Here is a 6,998-nt window from a genome sequence, read left to right as displayed (position 1 = left end):
GTCTAGATGCTGAATCCAAAACCATCGAAGCCATGACCCCAGGGCCATTTGACCTATATTGCAGCTGTCAATATTTCATCCATGGTCCCACTAAATAACTGGGCTCAAGGATGGGTTGTGTGTTTGACAGAGAGAAAAGCAAAGGCAAGTGCTGCCACCTGGTGTCAGTGAGGATAACAGCCTGCATGATGTTTTATTCCAAGTCCTAACAGCAGGTGGCAGCACCACAGCCTTCATTGCTTCAGATGGGAGGTGGATAGTGGTGACTTTATGGCTGAAAATCTCAAATCAATCAACCAATCAATCAATCAATCAATCAATCAATCAATCAATCAATCAATCAATCAATCAATCAATCCATCCATCCATCCATCCATGCATCCATCCATCCATCCATTTTCACCAACTTTCAGAGTACGGTAGTCTCGAATAAGCATTTTAGTTTAAATCAATGGAGACATGGGGAAGAAATAGTACTAGGAGTACCAAAGGTAAGTTACTAGACTGGCCACAAACCTCATTGGTAGGCTATAGCCTACTATCAACACTAATAATCAGTGGCGCTGGAAGTACTTTTAGGTAGGGGGTGCTGTAAGGAAGGGACCCTAAAGAAAATTTTTCGTTTTTTGGACTTTCATCCATATTTAGAAGAATATTTAATTTTAAATTAACATTAGGATTATACTGTTGTGATGTCATTATTCAGTATCTTCTCATTTTCTCCCTCACTTTCATGTAAGCACCTGCTCTCCCTTTAGTCGTTTTACACTACAACAGACAGCAACACAGGCATAAACACTGAACTTATTATTATTATTATGGAAAACCAGATTATGATGAAAATCAAACACTTTTGAAGAGAGAGCGTATGAAATAAGAAATAAATATGTATTAATTAATAGAGCTGGGAATCACAAACTATTTTTTAATGCATTTTGTTGGTGGTATAAACACAAGACAGCCAAATCCAACGATTTCGAAAATCCCATTTCTTGCCACCAGGGGGTGCTGCAGCACCCTCAGCACCCACCTTCCAGCTCCCTTGCTAATAATGCATAGTAAAGTTATTTCTCAATACGAGAGATCAGCCGAGCACCATTTTGGTAAACAAACCGCATCACTGGGTGCAGTGGGTGGCAACGGCAATGGAACCCTATGGAGCCCAAGTGGCGTGAGGCTTGAGTGTCTGACTCTAGGGCCAACTCTGTTTACATTTAAAAAACTGCGACAGTTCACACAACTTTAACATGACATGCATATATTATCCATCAAACTCTTGAGCTAATTCTGCTCTCACTCAGAATGTCAAAATAAGCGATGTGATGTAGGCCTATAGTTTTTGAGATATTAACGTTAGTTTGGCACAACTCGCCGCGGGTTAAGGTTCCGCATTTCTGGGTGTCAAGTGACGTCACGCCGATTCGTCCTATGTAGCCTATAGCTATTACTTGCATGGGGAAGATTAGTTTTTTGTTTGTTTGTTTTTGTTAGCTCTATAGCTGTATGTCGGACCAAACATGCAGCTGCTACTGCATGGACAGGACAGATCTGTTTGGAGACCAATTATGAATGTAGCCTACATAGCCTACTGTAGATAAAACACATCAGTCAATGTCACGCAATGTCTTTTATTTAAATTGGTGGAAGCATTTTCCGATCAAAGGTGTAACGTCACAGATCCGCCCCACTCACTTCAATAGAACTGTTACTCACCCCAATGCAAAATCCGAACGCTGTGACGTGATGTCTTTTCCTTGACTGCAGTTTGAGGAGTGGGCGGGGCTAGTGGGCGGGCGTGCTTTTGGATGTCCTTCACTCACGCAGCAGCTGTTGATGCTCTTGACCTGCAGAGGGCGCACAGTACACCTTGAAGCTCTAAACGACGCAAATTAATATTGTCACTTTGCGATGCGAAGATGGCGGCCGGTGACGGTGTAAAAGCATGCTTGCAGAGTTTTTCATAGTTTACAACGTCATTTGACTCTGACTCGGACTCTGTAGGCTATGTATGAGTGATACTATGGATATAAACGGAAGCCATTGACTTCTAAGAGGAAGAAGAAAGGGCATTCTTTCTCACATGGACTCAGATGAATGGTTTAAGGCTTAAACCGTTTAAGCTAACTATTAAGCTATTTTAAGCTAACGTTAGCTCGAGCTAGCGGACTGAAGTGGGCTATCAACAAAGTTTGTCAGTAGCCTAATAGTTGAGGAAAAGGAAAAGTTGCTGTCACTGTGTGTGAGAATGTCTAAAGTCCAGAAGCTGAAACCTGTGGTGATGCAGCGCCTAACTGCAGCTGCTGAATAGATATTTGTGCTGTTTGAAAGAATGATGGCAGAGTACGAGGAGGAAGCTTCTCTTTTAAAACAGCAGATCGACCGAGAACGAGAGCTGCTGGACAATGTTTTAAATCCTGAAGTGCCCATACACAGAGCAGGTTGGTGACATTTCAATTTTAAATGTTGGGTCCACCCCAAACCCCATTGTTATGGATCTCGTTAAAATTATGCAGTAACGGTGACAAGTTTAGGTATACTTCCATTCACAGTTTTCTTTAATGTCTATGTCTGTATTTCAGCCATACTAGACTGTAAAGAAGAGGTTCCCCCTGAGCAGCAGGAGTGGAGCTGCGGTCTGGAACAGGAGGAAACAGAGCCCCCACACATGAAAGGCGAACAGGAGGAACTCTGGACCAGCCAGGAGGGAGAGCAGCTTCAGGTGGGCCAAGAGCCCCCACATATTAAAGAGGAACAGGAGGAACTCTGGACCAGCCAGGAGGGAGAGCAGCTTCAGGTGGGCCAAGAGCCCCCACATATTAAAGAGGAACAGGAGGAACTCTGGACCAGTCAGGAGGGAGAGCAGCTTCAGGTGGGCCAAGAGCCCCCACATATTAAAGAGGAACAGGAGGAACTCTGGACCAGTCAGGAGGGAGAGCAGCTTCAGGTGGGCCAAGAGCCCCCACATATTAAAGAGGAACAGGAGGAACTCTGGACCAGTCAGGAGGGAGAGCAGCTTCAGGAGGACCCAGAGCCCCCACATATTAAAGAGGAACAGGAAGAACACTGGATTAGTCAGGAGGGGGAGCATCTTCAAGGGCTGGAGGAGGCCCATATTACAAAGTTCCCATTCACTGCTGTCCCTGTGAAGACTGAAGATGATGAGGAGAAACCTCAGTCTTCACAGCTTAGGATGGAAACTGGTGAACCTCAGTCAGGTTTAGACTCACTGAAAAACAGTGAAGTTCTTGGGAAGAAACACGGTTGCTCAATTTGTGGTAAACTATTTGATCATTGGGGACTGCTGAGACACATGAGAGTCCACACAGGAGAGAAGGCATTTCAATGCTCAGTCTGTGGTAAAGGTTTTGGTCGTAAAGAATACTTGAAGAGACACATGATGATCCACACAGGAGATAAGCCATTTAATTGCTCAGTCTGTGGTAACAGTTTTGGTCGTAAAGAACAATTGCAGACACACATGAAGATCCACACAGGAGAGAAGCAATTTCAATGCTCAGTCTGTGGTAAAAGTTTTGGTCTTAAAGAAAACATGAAGAAACACCTGATAGTCCACACAGGAGAGAAGGCATTTCAATGCTCAGTCTGTGGTAAAGGTTTTGGTCGTAAAGAAGACATGAAGAAACACTTGATAGTCCACACAGGAGAGAAGGCATTTCAATGCTCAGTCTGTGGTAAAGGTTTTGGTCGTAAAGAATACTTGAAGAGACACATGATGATCCACAGGAGATAAGCCATTTAATTGCTCAGTCTGTGGTAACAGTTTTGGTCGTAAAGGACAAGTGCAGACACACATGAAGATCCACACAGGAGAGAAGCAATTTAAATGCTCAGTCTGTGGTAAAGGTTTTGGTCGTAAAGAAGACATGAAGAGACACATGACGATCCACACAGGAGAGTAAGCGTTTAATTAATGTCTGTAGTCTAACTAGAAACTTGAACAGTCGTTAATTGCTCAGTTGGTGCGTTTATATACAGTAATATAGTGTATTGATTACGTAATACAGTTCTATGGTTGATTGTTGATTAGTTAGATCTTGGTAGGTTCATTCTGTGTAAGAGCGGTTTTGTCATGGTTTATTATCTTTTTTTATATACATGTATATAAATTATTTTTACAACTTTATCAGTTTTCCCTGCTTGTCTGCTGCCTGCTCTGCCTTGCCTGCGGTGTCTCACGGGGCATTCTCGAAACAGTTAGCCAATCAGAACAGAGGGTGGTTAAATTAATATTGATGAGGCACAGCAACAGAAACAGCCTGTTCTTGGTAAGGCTCGGAGAGATGCTGGGAAATGAATGTCTAAACATGGATTCAAGTGTGTTTTTCTTACATGACAACACATTGACTGTAATATAGGTCAGTGGACAACACATAAACCGTTTGTAATGGACCTCAAGATAAAATAGAACACTGGAAAGTGTAGAATATGTGACTTTTAAGTTTACACATGACAATTCAAAAATGTGTTAGTGATAAAGGACATTTTGAGAGACACATGACATGAGGGTCCACATGGACAGAGCATTTGTTCAATCTGGAATCTGGAAAAGTTGAATAAAAAAAATGTTTGATAGAATGGTCTTTCTCATTCAAATCAAGGTCCCTGGATGGTTGGAGCAGTGGCATTTTTATGTGTACATTGCCAAACCCACTTACTGCAAGACGCAGAAGTGAGAGGTTTTGTAGCAAGAACCAAAGAAGTGGAAAAATAGCCTGGTTAAAACCATCCAGATCTGTGAACTCAGTTTCTGTTTTGTTTTTTGCACCTTTAAAACTAAGTACTTGACAGAAAGTAGTATTTGTGTAGAATATACCTTTAAAACTATAAGTACTTGGACAGAAAGTAGTATTTGTGTAGAATATACCTTTAAAACTATAAGTACTTGGACAGAAAGTAGTATTTGGGTAGAACAGGGGTAGGCAATTATTTTTCCTGGGGGGCCACATGGGAAACCCTGATTGTTGCCAGGGGCCAAACAAAATATTGTCATGCTGTAATCTCTAGTTTTATTAATGGATTCAATTATAGAAAACACTACAGCATTTATGATATTGAAAATCACTCCAAACTGCCAATTTAGGTAATCTCATTTGATTTTTCTAGCTAGTAAAATGGTGTGTCTTAGACCTCCCGGGCCAGGTAGAACCATCGTGAGGGCCGGTTCTGGTCCCCGGCCCGCATAATGCCCAGGTCTGGGGTAGAACATCAACATACCTTCAATACTATAAGTAAGTGGTCTCCGGCTCTGCAGATACATAGTATATAGGCTCTATACCGACTAACCCAATTCAACAGTTCAAACCTCACCCGGAACAGCTCTTGTATTTATTTGTTATAGGTAGGGTGATGCTCACTAACATGGTAACTAATGGTAAGATAATCATGAAGAAATTATGCATTCCCTAGTAACAACTAAGTATGATGTCCTGCTTTACTTGAGGGGGCACAAACATGGTAACTAATGGTGAAGTAATCATGAAGTAATGATGAATTCCCTAATAACAACTAAGTAAATTGCCACTCAGTAAAAAATGGTAGGTAATGGTTACTTAAAACAAAGGACGTAATCATTACCTACTGGTTCATTAGCATGGTAACTAATAGTCTATTCTTAAGTAACTATCATTAAGGATCTCATTCAGGAACTCCATATTAATTATTCATGAACTAGCAGTTCATTCCCCTAACAGTAGTATTGTAAATTGTTACCAAAATGTCTCTCATTCCAGTGGATATTTCCTGGTCTTTCCTGATTTGTCTTCTATGACAGTAAACTGATTATCTTTGGCTTGTGGACTGTTGGTCAGGACAAAAGAAGACATTTGAGAATGTCATTTTGGGCTTTGGGAAAAAAGTGATCCACATTTTTCACCGTTTTGTAACATTTTATAGACCAGACCACTGATCGATTAGCTGAGAAAATAATCAACAGATTAATCGATAATGAAAAGAAAGAATCAATCGTTGCAGCCCTAGTCGGCATTGGTAACATGTGCCACACAGACATTACTCTTTGTCCCACATGTGGTTTGTTGGGATCTGGTCACCCTAGTCGAGCATGAGTTCAAGTCAGAGTCAGACTCTTCTTCTTCTTTCGTGTATCGTCATTCATATATCCAGCTTTGTGTCGTGTAGCCATGCCCTCGTCTCAGGTCCCACTCGGAAGAGGCCCTCCTCTGAAGGTGGTCTATGCAGGGGACAGGTGGTGATCACGTGGTTGGCAGTCTGCTCAGGCTCCCCGCACTCACACGCTGCACTGTCGGTTAGGCCCCACTTCTTCATGGACGCTTTGAAGCAGCCAACCCCTGTGCGAAGGCGGTTCAGGAGGGTCCATTGCCGGCGAGGTAGGTCTTCTCCTTCAACGCCACCTCCAGGATCCTGGATGTAATGGTGTAGGCGTGTCTGTCCTGTCGACTCCCACTCCTGCTTCCAAGCCGCCGCCAGCCAGGCTTTGGTTGGCAGATCCTCCGGGATGGAATTAAGCATCTCTTGCGCGGCCTGGTTGTATGAGTGGCGGGACTTGAGTCTGCTTGGAGGTATTGCCATGGTGGTGGTTTCATGGAGGAGGTGCCAGCTGTGTTCCTTGGCTTTCCTTGCCAGGGCGAGGGTAGCGGCCTCTCGCCGTAGGCCGGCTGGCGCTATTCTTGCTAGGGCTGGCAGGTAGAACACGGGGGTGGGTTTCAGGCAGCCAGTGATGATCCGGAGTGCATTATTGATGGCCGTGTCGACCTTCTTGGCATGTGGGCTTCTGCTCCAGGTTGGGGCACAGTACTCGGCTGCAGAGAAAACGAGGGCTTGTGTGGAGATACGTAAAACCTTGGCCGAGGCCCCCCAGGTTGTGCCAGCAAGGCGGCGGATGAGTGAGACCCTAGCTGTTACTTTGGCCCTCACTTCATCCAAATGATGTTTATAGGACAATGTCCTGTCCAAGCGCACGCCCAGGTACTTTGGGGCCTGCTGGAACTCCAGGGGTTTGT

The sequence above is a fragment of the Poromitra crassiceps genome (assembly GCF_964638095.1).
Source record: "Poromitra crassiceps genome assembly, chromosome: 11".
In the NCBI taxonomy this organism is placed as follows: Eukaryota; Metazoa; Chordata; class Actinopteri; order Beryciformes; family Melamphaidae; genus Poromitra; species Poromitra crassiceps.
The sequence above is the reverse complement of the archived record's forward strand: the minus strand, read 5'-3'. Positions refer to the sequence as shown.